The 16,521-nt window shown below is 43.2% G+C and overlaps 2 non-coding genes across 2 annotated transcripts; both read right to left on the bottom strand.

The window, feature by feature from the left end:
- Window positions 1-7,594: 7,594 nt before the first annotated feature.
- LOC120272787 lies at window positions 7,595-7,701 on the bottom strand. The gene has a single exon (XR_005540323.1). It is a non-coding gene; the product is annotated as a small nucleolar RNA R71 (small nucleolar RNA).
- A 3,409-nt stretch (window positions 7,702-11,110) lies between these two features.
- LOC120272729 lies at window positions 11,111-11,216 on the bottom strand. The gene has a single exon (XR_005540269.1). It is a non-coding gene; the product is annotated as a small nucleolar RNA R71 (small nucleolar RNA).
- Window positions 11,217-16,521: the final 5,305 nt, after the last annotated feature.

The following is a 16,521-nucleotide window of genomic DNA, read 5'->3' as shown; positions in this document are numbered from 1 at the left end:
AGGCAAGCACCTCCTGCACACAATCAGAAATAATCTCATCAGTATTATTAGTGAAGTACAATTTTTTCATCATGATCAAGTGTGTGCTTCATTGCTTCATGGAGGGTGAAGACCACTTGCTCGTCTCCGACCCTCAAGGTCATCTTGCCCTCTTTAACATCAATTAGAGCACCTGAAGTATTAAGGAATGGACGTCCAAGGATCAAGGGAACCTCAACATCATCATCCACATCTAGAATCACAAAATCTACAGGAATGATGAGTTTGTCAACTCTAACAAGGACATCTTCGACTACCCCTCGAGGCCGTCGCACTGATCTATCAGCAAACTGCAACGTCATTCTTGTAGGCCTTAGGTCTTCTAATCCCAGTTTCAAGAACAAGTTGTATGGCATTACATTTATGCTAGCCCCGAATCGGCTAGAGCATGCTCGTCATTCCTTCACCAAGTACACACGGAATTACAAAACTACCCGGATCCTTTAACCTCGTGGCAGCTTTTTTTCTCTAGAATAGCCGAGCGGTTCCCGATGAAGTGCAAGCTGTGCCCTGTTCCTCTAACTTTCTCTTATTAGTGAGCAGCTCCTTCAAAAAAACTTGGCATACTTTTGGCATTTGAGCGATGCCTCAATGATTGGAATATTTATGTGAAGTTGTTTGAAGATATTGAGAAATTTCTTGAATTGGGCCTCATCCTTATCTTGTTTGAGTCTCGAGGGTGCAGGTACCCCTTGAAATGTTAGGATTGGGGAGTCTTCAACAAGTTTCCTCCCGTTGTCCTTGCATGCATGTTCATCCAAATTAGGGTCTTCCCGGACAGTTACCCCATCATTGGGAGCACTTGGGATCTCTTTTTCCCTTGCTTCCAACTGTCTCCCACTTCTCAAAGTAACAACTTGTAATTGTTCCCTTGGGTTGCATTCGGTGTTGCTCGGCAAACTCCCCAAGGATCGTTCAGCTTGACCACGAGCAAGCTGTCCCACTTGGTTTTCTAGAGATTGGATGGACGCTTGAACATTTTTCAGTATGGCACCGAATTCATCAAGTTTCTTTTTGTTCTGCGCGAAACGTGCCTCTGTGCCAAGCATGAATCTTGCCAATACATCCTCCGTGGAGAGTTTCTTCTCTTGTGGAGGAGGAGCATGGTATTGGTTTCCCTGAAATGGTGGAGGCTTGTACTGAGATTGGCCTTGATTCCAAGAGGGATTTGACGAGCCTCTCCAACCATAATTGTAAGTGTTACCAAATTGGTTCCCTGGTCCACGTGGTCCACCCCCAACATAATCAACTATTTTTACAGGAGGTGATGGGGCAACAAAAATAGGACATTATGATGTTGCATGCCCAGCCCCACAAGTGTCACATGACAAAACGGCCTTGGAACCCGAACTGGACCCCAACCTGAGCTGGTCAACTATTTGTGCTAGGGCATCATGCTTTGAATTCTGCTCAGCGATATGCTTCGTCAAGGCATCAATCTTCGCAGCCAATGCTGTGGATTCATTCACCTCATACAGCCCTGCAGCCCTTGGAGGCTTCTGTCTAGTGCTCTAATGATACTCGTTGCTTTACATATTCTCAATTAATTCCTCGGCCTCTTCAGGAAGCTTGTTGCTTAAAGAACCACCTGCCGCTGCATCAATAAGCTGTCTAGTAGCATAGTTCAGCCCGTTACACAACATCTGTACTCTCATCCATGCTGGGAAGCCGTGATGAGGACACTTGCGAAGAAGATCCTTAAATCGTTCATGGCTTCAAATAGTATCTCACTATCACCTTCCCTGAAAGATGATATCTCCTGTCTCAATCTTGCAGCCTTGCTTGGAGGAAAATATCGGGCTACGAACTTCTTGACCATTTTCTTCCAAGTGGTGATGGACCCCGAAGCTAAGGATGTGAGCCATCTGTATGCTGCACCTCTCAAGCTGAACGGGAACAACCTCAGTCTGATGGCATCATCTGACACTGAATTGATCTTGAAAGTGGAGCAGATTTGAAGGAACCGAGCAAGATGGGCATGGGGATCCTCATCTGCTAGACCATCAAACTGTACTGAATTCTGAGTCATCCCTATGGTACTCGCCTTGATTTCAAAGTTATTAGCCGGAACAGTTGGGACTTGGACACTAAATTCTTCTCCGGTGAACTGTGGCCTTTCATATTCTGATAGGGTCTTCTTAGGCTCTGCCATGACTGACGGTTCACTTGACTCAACCCGAACCTCTTGTTGTCTAGAACTTTCTGCTGCTTCTCTCAATCTCTGATGCAAAGTTCTTTCTATCTCCTTATCGTGTTCAGTCAAGTTTGCTTGACTCGCTCGTGTCATAAGATGTGTACCTACACTAATTGAGGAGTAAAGAAGTTAGTTAATAATAAGAACACAAAGATGGGTAATTACAAAAGATCATCAACCAGAAACACAAAAGACAAACAAAACAAAAGAGCAAAAACAAATGAAAAAGAAAAGGCTAAATCAACAAGTGTAAAGCTTTCCAAATATTCCTCAGTGATTGGTCCCCGGCAACGGCGCCAAAAACTTGATCAACACAAAGTGTGTACAACCGCAAGCGCACGGGGTCGTCAAGTAATAAACCACTCGCGCATGCACGAGTGGGTCGTATTCCCAAGGGGCCTGAGGAGCTACCCTACTCACTTCTTACCTGTTGTTTAGCTCACCGATTCCAAGGTAGGAGAAAAGAAGAAAAGAAAGCAAAATGAAAAGCTAGATGAATTCTTAAGAAGTACGAAACAAGCAAAACACTGGAGATGCTCAAGGTTGGAAAACGGTCACGGATGTGGATTCCCAAGGGGGTTACTAAAGTGCAAAGGATACCGAGTAATTAAGCACGTGGCTAGTTGGACCGAGAAAACCAAAACCTAGGTCAACCCGATGGTCACGGCAATTGACCCCTAACCCGGTGCAAGTGTTGAGCGCGGAATCTCTTCCACCCAACTTCCCACACGGTTGCAAGGAGAATGTCGGTTTTCACAAGTTAGGGTGGAAACACAAGTAGTTTTTAACCCTAGGATTGGAGGGGTACAAATACCCGATGGTCACGGTGTATTTATAGAAAGAACCATTCCTAGTTTGGTGGAGTCTAGCACTAAGGCAATGGTCATGCTACAAAGTGCTACCAAGAATTTGATACATCACTCAATCAAATATACCAAAACAAGTAAGAACACCAAACAAGGATCTCAACAAGCCAAACATGCATAAACTACTCAAATAATCCAAAACATCACAAGTTCACCCCCTAGGTTCACCTACATCCGGTGACCTAGGGGTTTAGTTGTTCATGCTCAACAAGAAAACCAAATAATCCATACAAACAACTAAAGTAAACATGAGGAACACTCCCTCAAATGATGAAGGTCGAATGACGCAAGAATCCCCGGAGAAAGCCTTCCGAAGACGCCACTCAAAGGGGTGGCTTCCCGTTGTCTTCAACCTCCAAGCAATGATGCCCTAGAAGTAGATCCTCCTCGTTCTTGCTCTCCCCACTGAGAAATGCTCGGATTTTATTCCTTTTTTGCCCTCCTAAAGCTTTGGTTCAAGTGATGTGGAAGTGTCCTCCAAACCCTAGCCGGCCTTACCCCCAAAGAAGATGAAGAATCAAGAAGAAGATGCCCAAAAAATGCCTTCAAGACCTTATAAGTGCCCAGATCCCGACCGATAAACGGGTCAGTATACCGGCCGTATACCGATCCCTCGGGAATTTCAGTTTCACGAGAAGCCCGCGATGAGCTACGATGATCGCTACAATGAAACTACTACGATAACACCACTACAGATCTTGCTACTGAGAATCCGCCCCCAGGAAACGCCCGCTTTGTTGCTTTGAATTTATCCCCAATCGCGTCGCCGAGGCCCCAAGGCTTCACATGGGCCTGAAATGTAAAAATAACACAATTTAAACCAAAAGGGCATCGATTCAACAAATAAATATAAAGAATCCTACAAAACAAATACATGCAGAGTACGTACTTTTAGATGTTTATCAACGATGAGTAGAGGACTTTCCACAAGACCATCGACACGACTATCGACGGTGTTTTCTATGGATTCATTGCTTTTACATTCTATTTCTTTGATTGTAGTTAGCTCCATGGAGAGCTAAACACCTAGTGGGTACTTGGGTATTTGTGAACCCTAGGATGTATTCATTTCTTTGAATCTCTTTATTATGCTTTCAATTAATTGATGTTTATTGTGAGTTCCAACTTTGAATGCTTGATTGTGTGAATACTCCCCTAGAGTGACACTAGGGTTGAGAGTTCTTGTTGGTAACCTTGTGAGTGACACACCACGAGTGTTAGACAAAGCTAGGTTGGAGAGGATTGAGGGGGTCAGTCGAGAGGTACAGGAGCATCCACTTTCCCCTCCGATGTGTTAGATTCTACCTCCGTTCCTCGAGTTCTTTGCAGCTATAATAGAGTGAATGGAATAAGGGATGACCTTCTGCTGGGGCTTAGTTGCGGGTACAATGGAGTGAAGCGCATAAGTGATCTTAGTATCTAGGGCTTAATTGTGGTTAGGGACCTTCCAACTGGACCAAAGGGTTAGGTCTACAATTAGTGATAAGTGCTTGTGTGATATGAATGTGAAGTGTTCATTCCTTATGTTGAGCATTACTTTTTTCAGGTTTTTACACTAATATGTGTGTTTTTATGTTACTTTTATGCAGGTAGGGTTGTGAGGCCGAGTATGAAGGAAATAGGATAATGTGGATCATAATGCACCTATTTTGGAAGAAATCTTGCTAAGGTTCAAACGGGAAGACATAGGTCAGGTGTGAGATGCTAGAGTGTGTGCCAACCTCCTCACATTCTAGTAAGCACATCCATTTGGAGGGGCACAAAGGCAGTCACACTCGAGCATTCCGATTTATGCACATAAGAACGAGAGCTCCACCAACATGTATATCATTGAAGAAGCAAGTGATTCATGACGTAAACGTCTGCCCGTTTGCGTTACCCCGATGAAAATATGGAATTGGGAAGTTATTCAGGTCGAAGACTGTAGCAACTCTGTATCATGTACTGTAGCAACACTGTTCATAGCCGGCCGAGAAATCAGAGAAACAGAGAATCCACACGGGCGTGTGGAAATTATCCACGGCCATGTGGAAATTCCGCACGGGCGCGTGTAACGTCCACGCCTGTGGAGTCGCCCGATTCCAACCCTATTTAAAGCCGATTCAGCCCCAATTTTTGTATTCTTTTCTCCATCTTTTCCCCAACTTGAGAGAGGGCTTCGGCTAGGGTTTTGAGGGGTATTGGGTAGGGCTTTGGAGAGGTTCTATGGCTCCGACATCGCGCGTCGTTTGGAAGAAGGTTATTGGGAGAGCTTTCATCTTCATCGATCTGGCAAGGTGTATCCTAGGGTGGACAAAGGATCTCTTGTGACGAGTGTTGGACTCTCCACAAGACCATCAACACGACCATCGAGGGGTTTCTTTATGGATTCATTACTTTTACATTCGATTTCTTTGATTGTACTTAGCTCCATGGAGAGCTAAACCCCTAGTGGGTACTTTCGTGATTGTGAACCCTAGGATGTATTCATTTCATTAAACTTCTTTATTATGCTTTCAATAAATTGATGTTTATTGTGAGTTCCAACCTTGAATGCTTGATTGTATGAACATTTCCCCTAGAGTGACACTAGGGTTGAGAGTTCTTGTTGGTAACCTTGTGAGTGAGTGACACACCACGAGCGTTAGACAAAGATAGATTGGAGAGGGTTGAGAGGGTGAGTCGAGAGGTACAGTAGCATCCCCTTTTCCCTCCGACGTGATAGATTCTACCTCCGTTCCTCGAGTTCTTTGCAGCCATAATAGAGTGAATGGTCTAAGGGATAAATCTCCGCTGGGGCTTCGTTGCGCGTGTAACGGAGTGAAGCGTTGAGGGGATCTTAGTATCTAGGGCTTAATTGTGGTTAGGGACCTTTCACCTGGACCAAAGGCTTAGGTCTATAATTAGGAAGAGATTTATCACCTGGAATCCCTAGAGCTCATTGCAACTTTATTCGAGTGTGAGGTTGAGAGGTTATTTAATCTCTCCTCCGGGACATGAATAGAGTTAGGCATAGTTGACCTTAGATTTGGGAATATGTATGTAAGGATTTCCACGACTCACCATTGCATTGATTAGGAAGCATAACAGAGAGTTCTTGCACTTGAAGTGATTATTCTAGGTGAAGCATCATCCGAGTACCCCATCTTTATCGATTTCCTTACCTCCTCTTTACTTTTGCTCTCTTACTTGTTGCTTTTAATTGTTGAGAATTGAATCATTGTCACAGTTATCATTGTTGATATTCCACATACCTAAGAATCAAATTAAGTGTCTTTACTCCCTACTCCCTGTGGATTTGATACCCGCTCACCCGGGATTATTACTTCGACAAACCAGTGCACTTGCGGGATATATGCAAGGAGATACTTGTCAATTAGGAAGGGATTTATTACTTGGAATCCCTATAACTTATTGCAATTCTGTGCGAGTGCGAGGTTCAGAGGTTATTCAATCTCTCCTCAGGGACATGTATAGAGTTAGGCATAGTTGACCTTAGATTTGGGACTATGTAATTAAGGATTTCCATGACTCACTTGTATTGATTAGGAAGCATAATAGAGGGTTCTTGCACTTGAAATGATTGTCCTAGATGGAGCAATATCTGGGTAGCCCATCTTTATCAATTGCCTTACCTTCTCCTTTACTTGTGCTCTCTTACTTGTTGTTTTTACTTTTGAGAATTGAATCATTGTCACACATATCACTATTCATCTTTCACATAGCTAAAAAACAAATTAAGTGTTTTTATTCCTACTCCCTATGGATACGATACCCGCTCATTCGGGATTATTACTTCAACAAACCCTTGCACTTGCGGGATATACGCAAGGGGATCTTGTCACGTTTTTGGCGCCATTGCCGTGGAATAGCCGTTTAGAGATACTTTGCACTTTGTTTTCTTAGCGATTTTACCGTCCATTCTATTTCATATCTTCTTATTATATCATCGTTCTGATTTCTTTTTATTTCTTTTTGGGTGCAGCTCCAGGTTATGACCCGAGGGAACCCCTCAATATTGATTATTGGAGATCCCAAGCTTGAACGTACACTTAGAAGAAAAGTGAAAGAGCCTATGCAAGAATTGCCTAATCTAGCAGATTTGGAAGTGGAAGAATCTGAAAACATGGCAGAATAGAATGAGCAATAACGAACATTATCTGATTATGCCAGACCTTCATTGTTGGGGACACAATCGAGTATTGTGTGTCCTCGGATTATAGCTCAGAACTTCGAGCTGAAGCCGGCATTCATCCACATGTTCTAGCAATCCGCACAGTTTAATGGTTTGGCCGATGAGGATACAAACAGTCATATAGAGAGTTTTCTTGAGATGTGTGATATGCTGAAGATAAACGAGGTGATGGATGATGCCATCAAGTTGCGAGCCTTCTCATTTTCCCTAAAGGGGAGAGCGAAGCAGTGGCTACACTCATTACCTAGAGCATCAATTACCACATGGGAGGAGATGGTAGAAGCTTTTCTTGCCCGTTATTTCCCTCCCAGAAAATCCGCGAAGCTTAGGAATGAGATCTCATCCTTTGTTCAGTTGGAATTGGAGTCTCTATTTGAGACATGGTACAGGTTGAAGGAGCTCCTAAGAAAGTGCACGCAACATAGATTTCTAGAGTGGATGATTGTTCAGACATTTTACAACGGTTTAAACCTGAGTACAAGGCAACTCTTGGATGCGGCAGCCAGAGGTACCTTAGGTAGCAAGAGCCCCAATGATGCCCGTCAGTTAATTGAAGAAATGGGGTTAAACAGCTACCAATGGAATGCTAGGGAGAAGAAAAAGGTAGCCAGTCTCCATGAGATAGGTGCAGTAACTTCATTGGCGGCTCAAGTGGAAAATTTGAGTAAGGAGTTAGATCTTCTAACTTTAAATAGAGTAGTGGCCATGACAAATTGCAATGGGTGTGGTGGAGGACATGCTTTCTCCGATTGCCCGATCTCTATTGGTGATGTATCTTCGGTGGAGAACGTTGATTTTGTAGGTAATGGCATGAGACCTCAAGGAAACCCATATAGCAATACCTACAATCCGGGTTGGAAGAATCATCAAAATTTCTCATGGAGAAATCAGAATCAACCAAAGGCCATGGGGCCACCAGGTTTCCAACCACAACAACAAGCCCCGCATGTGGAAAACAGAGTTTTAGGTTTGGAAACCCGAATGAATGATTTGGAGAATGCCTTGACTAGATTTGTGCAATCTACAAATATAAGGTTTGAATCAGTTGAGGCCACAGCGGCGTCCACAGGGGCGTCTCAAGGAAACCCATATAACAATACCTACAATCCAGATTGGAAGAATCATCAAAATTTCTCATGGAGAAATCAGGGTCCACCAAAAGCCATGGGGCCACCAGGTTTCCAACCACAACAACAAGCCCCGCATGTGGAAAACAAAGTTTCAGGTTTGGAAACCCAAATGAATGATTTGGAGAAGGCCTTGACTAGATTTGTGCAATCTGCAAATACAAGGTTTGAATCAGTTGAGGCCACAGGGGCGTCCACAGGGGCGTCTACAGGGGCGTGTGGATCCCCGATTCCATCCCTATTTAAAGCCGATTCAGCCCTGATTTCAATATTCTTTTCTCCATCTTTTCCCCAACTTTGAGAGAGGATTTCCGCTAGGGTTTTGAGAGGTATTGGCTAGGGTTTTGGAGAGGTTCTCATCTCCGACATCATCATCTCTTTGGAAGAAGGTTGGTAGGGGACCTTCCGTCGAGGCATATCCCATACCGGACAAGGGCATCTTTGGACGACATGTAGAGGACTTTCCACAAGACCATTGACACGACTATCGATGGGGTTTTCTATGGATTCAATGCTTTTAAATTCCATTTCTTTGATTGTACTTAGCTCCATGGGGAACTAAACCCCTAGTGGGTACTTGGGTATCTGTGAACCTTGGGATGTATTCATTTCTTTAAATCTCTTTATTATGTTTTCAATTAATTGATGTTTATTGTGAGTTCTAACTTTGAATGCTTGATTGTGTGAATACTCCCCTAGAGTGACACTAGGGTTAAGAGTTCTTGTTGGTAATCTTGTGAGTGAGTGACACACCATGAGTGTTAGACAAAGCTAGGTTGGAGAGGATTGAGAGGGTGAGTCGAGAGGTACAGGAGCATCCCCTTTCCCCTCCGATGTGTTAGATTCTACCTCCGTTCCACGAGTTCTTTGCAGCTATAATAGAGTGAATGGTCTAAGGGATGACCTTCCGCTGGGGCTTCATTGCGGGTGCAACGGAGTGAAGCTCAGAAGTGATCTTAGTATCTAGGGCTTAATTGTTTTTAGGGACCTTCCACCTGGACTATAGGGGATCTTGTCATAAATCAAACAAGAGGGGAAAGGGGAAATCAACTCAACAAGCATTCAAGATTGGAACTCTATTAAAATATCAATTAAATAAAGCATAATAAAAGGTCAATGAAACAATATCATCCTTGGGTTTTCAAGTCTAAGTACCCACTAGGGGTTTAGCTCTCCGCACAACAAAATACAATCAATAATGAAATCGAAAGTAAAAATATGCAATCCATGAATAAAACCCCCTTGGTGTCCATGTCAATGGTCTTATGGAGTAGCCGCATCTTCTCCAAAAGTTCCCTCTTGTGGAAATTATCCACGCCCGTGTGGAAATTCCGCACGGGCGCGTGAAGCATCCACGCCCGTGTAGTCGCCCGATTCCAGCCCTATTTAAAGCCGAATCAGCCCTGAGTTTAGTATTCTTTTCTCCATCTTTTCCCCAACTTGAGAGAGGGCTTCGGCTAGGGTTTTGAGGGGTATTGGCCAAGGTTTTGGAGAGGTTCTATGGCTCTGACATCATCATTCCTTAGGAAGAAGGTTGGTAGGCGAGCTTCCGTCGAAGCATATCCTATACCGGATGAGGGAATCCTTGGACAACGAGTAGAGGACTCTCCACAAGACCATCGACATGACTATTAAGTGGGTTTCTTTATGGATTCATTGCTTTTATATTCTATTTCTTTGATTGTACTTAGCTCCATGGAGAGCTAAACCCCTAGTGGGTACTTGGGTATTTGTGAACCCTAGGATGTAATCATTTCATTGAATCTCTATATTATGCTTTCAATTAATTGATGTTTATTATGAATTCCAGCCTTGAATACTTGATTGTATGAACATTTCCCCTAGAGTGACACTAGGGTTGAGAGTTCTCGTTAGTAACCTTATGAGTGAGTGACACACCACGAGCGTTAGACAAAGCTAGGTTGGAGAGTGTTGAAAGGGTGAGTCGAGAGATACAGGAGCATCCCCTTTCCCCTCCGACATGATGGATTCTAGCTACGTTCCTCCAGTTCTTTGTGGCCATAATAGAGTGAATGGTCTAAGGGATGAACTTCCGCTGGGGCTTAGTTGCGCGTGCAACAGAGTGAAGCGTTGAGGTGATCTTAGTATCTAGGGCTTAATCGTGGTTAAGGACCTTCCACCTGGACCAAAGGTTTAGGTCTATAATTAGGAAGAGATTTATCATTTGGAATCCCTAGAGCTCATGGGAACTCTATGCGAGTGCGAGGTTGAGAGGTTATCTAATTTCTCCTCCGGGACATGTATATAGTTAGGCATAGTTAACCTTAGATTTGGGACTATGTAATTAAGGATTTCCACGACTCACCATTGCATTGATTAGGAAGCATAATAGAGGGTTCTTGCACTTGAAAAAATTATCCTAGGCGGAGCATTATCCGGGTACCCCATCTTTATCGATTTCTTTACCCCCTTCTTTACTTTTGCTCTCTTAATTGTTGTTTTTATTGTTGAGAATTGAATCTTTGTCACACTTATCATCATTGATCTTTCACATAGCTAAGAAGCGAATTAAGTGTTTTTATTCCCTATTCCTTATGGATTCGATACCCACTCATCCGGGATTAGTACTTCGACAAACCCGTCCACTTGCGGGATATACACAAGGGGATCTTGTAAGCATCCATCACGACGCGGAATGAAATGGTCGAAACTTTTCTTGCAAGGTACTTCCCATTCGGGGAAATCGGCGAAGCTTCATAATGAAATATCACCGTTTGTTCAAATGGAGCTTAAATCTTGTTTGAGACATGGGAGAGATTCAAGGATCTCTTGCAGAAGTGTCCACAGCATGGTTTCCCCGATTTGATGATCATTTAGACTTTTTACAACGGGTTGAATCCAAGTACAAGAAACCTTCTAGATGCCTCCACAGGAGGTACAATGTGGAACAAGACCCCTAAAGAAGCCCGACAGTTGGTAGAGGAAATGCCCATGAATAGCTACTAATGGAATGCAAGGGAAAGAAGAAAAAGGCCGAACTCTATGAAATTGATGCGGTTACATCCTTAGCAACCCAAGTAGAGGCATTGAGTAAGATATTGGATACGTTGACTTCACCAAGGGTGACCGCGATCATGAGTTGTGATGGTGGTGGGGGTTCACATATGCCGTCCGATTGTCCTATTTCAATTACTACTATAGCCCCGACTGAACAAGTAGACTTAGTGGGTAATTCGGGAAGGGTACAAGGTAATCATTATAGCAACACCTACAACCAAGGGTGGAAGAATCACCCCAATTTCTTATGGAGTAACAAAGAGCAGCGAAAGGCCATAGCACCACCGGGTTTTCAACAACAACAAGTACCGAACATGGAGAACCGAGTTTCAGGCTTAGAAACCCATATGACCAACTTAGAGAGAGCCTTGAATAGATTTGTGCAATCATCGGATACACGGTTTCAATCAGCCGAGGCTACACTTCGCAATCATACCGCTACATTGCACAATCTAGAAAATCAACTGGGAAAAATCATGAAGTCTCTATTGGAGTGCCCACAAGGAAGCTTACCGAGTAATACTAAGACTAATCTGAGATAACATGTGAAGGCGATCACCTTGAAAAGTGGTCATGACGTTGAGGGTAGGCTTCCAAGTGAGAAGACCAATGTTAAAGCACCCGAGGTCATGGAGGTTGAGGAGAGAGCCAACAAAGAGAAGGAGGTGGCACCCCCACCTTACAAGCCAAGAATCCCATATCCTTCAAGATTGAAGAACGACCAAAATGATGAGAAATACAAGAAGTTCTTTGGTTTATTCAAGCAATTGCACATCAACATTCCTTTTGTTGAGACGTTGTCTCAAATGTCTCTGTATGCCATGTTCTTGATAGATCTTTTAACCAACAAGTGGAAGTTGGAGGAGAGTGGATCGGTGATCTTAGATGCCTATTGTTAGGTGGTGTTGCAAAAGAATATGCCGAACAAGAAGAAAGACCACGGAAGAGTGCAACATTGGCAATTTGGGTGAAGAGATGGCATTGGTGGATTCGTGGGCTAGTATCAACGTCATGCCACGCTTGGATGACATTGTAATTAGTAGACTGAACGGTGAGACATCTGAGGGGAATCATTGAAGACGTACTTGTCAAGGTGGACAAGTACATATTTCCTATAGATTTTGTAGTGTTGGATGTCGATGAGGATGTAGATGTTCCTTGGATACTTGGGAGGCCATTCTTGCACACTTCCAAGGCACTTATCGACATGGATGGCGGGGAGTTGACACTGAGGGTTGGAGATGACAAGCTCACATACCGCCTCGCCGAAGCCATGGGAAATTATCTCAACTTTGATGATACTCTTTATTTTCTTGACAATACCAATGAACTAATCAATGAATATGTGTAGGAAATGTTGAATCCGGACCTGTATGAGGGGTTACTAGACCAAGAAATGGGGTATGAAGAGGTGATGACACTTGGTCTAGAGGAGAAGGTACCATATACTCCGGGGATCGTGAAGAAGATGTTCCGGAAGATGAAGCAAGCTAGGAAACGCCACAAGAAATGCCCCCAGGCTATTGGGGATGCCCAAGAATGGAACAAAGGGTAACGAACCCTTAAGTGGTTACAAGCTCGACAACTCTCCCTCTACCTTCAAAATTCTATGTTCATTATGCTTCGAAGTCATGGGTAAGAGGGAAACCTTCATCTATGAGCCCCCATGGGGTAAGACAAGGTACTCCAAGCTAGGTGACGTTAAACAAGCACTTCTTGGGAGTCAACCCAAGTTTTTATTATTTTCCTAGTTTTTAGTTTAGTGTTTGCATAAACAAGGCTTTAAGTGTTGTTGTCATGATTTTTAGATGCTATTGCTGTGATTTTCGCATGGATATTTTGGTATTATCGTGTGCTTATGGCAAAGTTGTTGGTCGTTTGAGCAAGTTTTTTGTGTTTTTCCCTGGTAAACTTCGTATGATATGGCAGGCTCTGAGTGTATTTATATGTTCAAGAAGTTTTTGCAAAGCCTATAGAGTTTTTTAAGGCATCCAGAGAAAACGCACGGCTGTACAGAATTTCCACACGGTCGTTGGTCTCTATTGTGAGCTCATCCCTAGAGGACACAGGGGTGTGGACTCGCCCCTGTGAACGACCTTGTGATGGTCCACACTGGTGGGTAATTTCCACACGGGCGTGTGTCATCCTGCAAAGACTTAGAGAATTTTCCCTAGAAGACACAAGGGCTTGGACTCGCCCATATGGATGACCCTGTGACAAACACACGGGCATGGGTAATTTTTGCACGCCCATATGGATCTTTGTAGAAGAGCTCTCTTACATCTTGATAATACACAAGGGCAAGCGAGTGCCCCTTTGAGCTTGTCCTATGAAGGTCCACACCCGTTTGGAATTTCCGCACGAGAATGTGAAACTCTTAGAGATTTTTCTCGAATGGATAGAAAAGCCATAGGGGCGCGTGTTTGCACCTATGGGTCCGGCACACAGACGTGGGTAATTTCCATATGCCTATGTGGTTACATTCAGAAGCATTGAGTGTTTTTCCCGAGAGCACACAAGGGCATGCGTCTGCCCTAATGGGTCTCTCCGATGGAGTCACACAGGCGTGGTTAATTTCCGCACGCTCGTGTGGATCTGCAGAATTCCAAGGGAAGCGGATTCTCCTTAAAACCTCTTCACGTCTCTTCAAAATTACGGTCTAAATCCTTTGGAAAACACTCTCTATTACTATCCCAACTTGGCGATGCCGATTTAGACAAGTTTTTACTCGATTTTCCGGCCTATTCTATGTTTTACATCTTCAACTTGTCGGTAAACTGTCATTTCTTGTTTACTTCATCAATTCTTAAATTTAATTGATTGAAACGGTAAATACTGCTTCATTCCTATGCTTTTGTTTATTGATCATGTTTAGGAAGAGTTTAGGGCTGAGTTGATGATGTATTTCTCAGATTCTAACATGTGCCCGTGCTGTTTGCATACCCCATGGTTCTACACAGGCATGTGGAATTTCCATATGGCTGTGTGGATTTCTTCAATATTATCTTGTGAGCTTCATTAATCATTTCTTCTTTAATTCTTGCAGATATGGCACCTCGTTCGAAGAAGCAAGAGGGTAAGCATTCCAGGGAGATGTCAACTGAATTGGAACTTATTGAGTTTTCGAACCCCGAGCATCGGACTCGATTTGAGTGGTTGTCGAGACTCAGGTTTGGACAATCTCATTTTGTGGACTTTAGTGCACTGAGAGAGGTTCAGCGAGGCGATGAGTTGGCCAATGAGATTGATGAGCTGTTGGCTGTAGGAAGCTGGAGAAGATTATTATTGATCCGAGAACCAGCTATCCGCATATTCACGCTGGAGGTATTGGTGTCCTTCAAGTTCACAAACTTCAAGAAGTTCTCTATATGGTTGTTTGGATCCTCATCGGCCACACCATTGAACTGTGCTAACTACTGAATCATCTGGATGAATGCTGGTTTCAGCACAAAGTTCAGAACTATAATTGGGGGTCACACAATGCTAAATTGTGTCCCTAGTATTGACGGTCTGGTGTAATTAGATAATGTTCGCTGTTGTTCATTCTATTCAGCCATGTTGTCAGATCCTTCAACTTCCAGTTCAGCTAGAATTGACGCTTCTTGCACAGGTTCTTTCCCTTTTCTTCGGAGTGTATGTTCAAGTTCGGGATCTCCTTCAATTAATATCGAAGGGTTCCATCGGGTCATAATCTGAAGCTGCACCAAAAGAAAGAAAAAAAAATCAGAACGATGATAGAAAATGAAGATGTGAAATAGAATGAATGAATGAATAGATAATAAAACAAAGTACAAAGTATCTCTAAACCGCTACTTCCCAGCAATGGCGCCAAAAACTTGGCAACGCCCCTTGCGTATGTCCCACAAGTGAACGGGTTTGTCGAGTTATGAAATCCCAGGTGAGTGGGTATCGTATCCACACGGAGTAGGGAATAAAAATACTTAAATTGTTTCTTAACCAAGTGAAAGATGAATAATGATTTTGTTAACAAGATGTAATGTAAACAAGAATAAAAGAGACAAGAAAGAGAAGCACAAGTAAAGGGGAGATAAGGAAATCGATATAAATGGGGTACTCGGATATTGTTCCGCCTAGGACGATCATTTTAAGTGCAAAACCCTCTATTATGCTTCCTAACTAATGTACTAATGAGTCATGGAGATCCTTCAATACATGGTCCCAAATCTAAGTTCAACCATGCCTGATTCTATACATGTCTCGAAGGAGAAATCGAACAATCTCAACACCTAACACTCGTACAAAATCACAATGAGTTCAAGGGATTCCAAGTGATAAATCCTCTTCCTAGGTGTAGACCTAACCCTTTGGTCCAGATGGAAAGTCCCTAGTCACAATTAAACCCTAGGTGCTAAAATCACTTCAACGCTTCACTCCATTGCCTCTGCAACTAAGCCCCAGCGAAAGGTCATCCCTTAGCCCATTCATTCTACTATGACCACAAAGAACTCGAGGAAATGAAGGTAGGATAAATTACACCAAAGGTAAAAGGGAACCCTCTGCTACCTCTCGACTCACCCTCTCAATCCTCTCCAATCTAGCTTTATCTAACTCTTGTGCTGTATCAATCACTAACAAGGGTTACCAGTAAGAACTCTCAAACCTAGTGTCACTCTAAGGGAGTATTCATTCAATCAAGCATTCAAGATTGGAACTCAATTAAAGCATCAATTAATGAAAGCATAACAAAAGGATTGATCAAACCAATACATCCTAGGGTTCACAAATCCAAGCACCCACTAGGGGGTTTAGCTCTCTATGGAGCTAGTTACAATCAACAATGAAATCTAATGTAAAAGCAAGTAATCCATGGAAAATCCCCTCGATAGTCATGATGATGGTTGACACGACCGAATATGCTTGTAAACCACAAGTGCACGGGTGTCGAAGTAATAATACCCATGTGAGAGGGTAGTCGACTCCACAGGGAATTGTGGTCAGAAGCACCAAGATTGCTATTTAACTAGAATGAATATATGTTGATAGTGATGTGAAAACAAACTCAATGCAAATGAAAATAAGAAAAGATAAAGGAGGAGCAAGTAAAAGATAGGGGAGGCAATCGACGATAAATGTGGTACCCGG

Source organism: Dioscorea cayenensis, chromosome 11 (genome assembly GCF_009730915.1).
Source record: "Dioscorea cayenensis subsp. rotundata cultivar TDr96_F1 chromosome 11, TDr96_F1_v2_PseudoChromosome.rev07_lg8_w22 25.fasta, whole genome shotgun sequence".
In the NCBI taxonomy this organism is placed as follows: Eukaryota; Viridiplantae; Streptophyta; class Magnoliopsida; order Dioscoreales; family Dioscoreaceae; genus Dioscorea; species Dioscorea cayenensis.
This window is presented reverse-complemented; position numbering and strand designations above follow the sequence as displayed.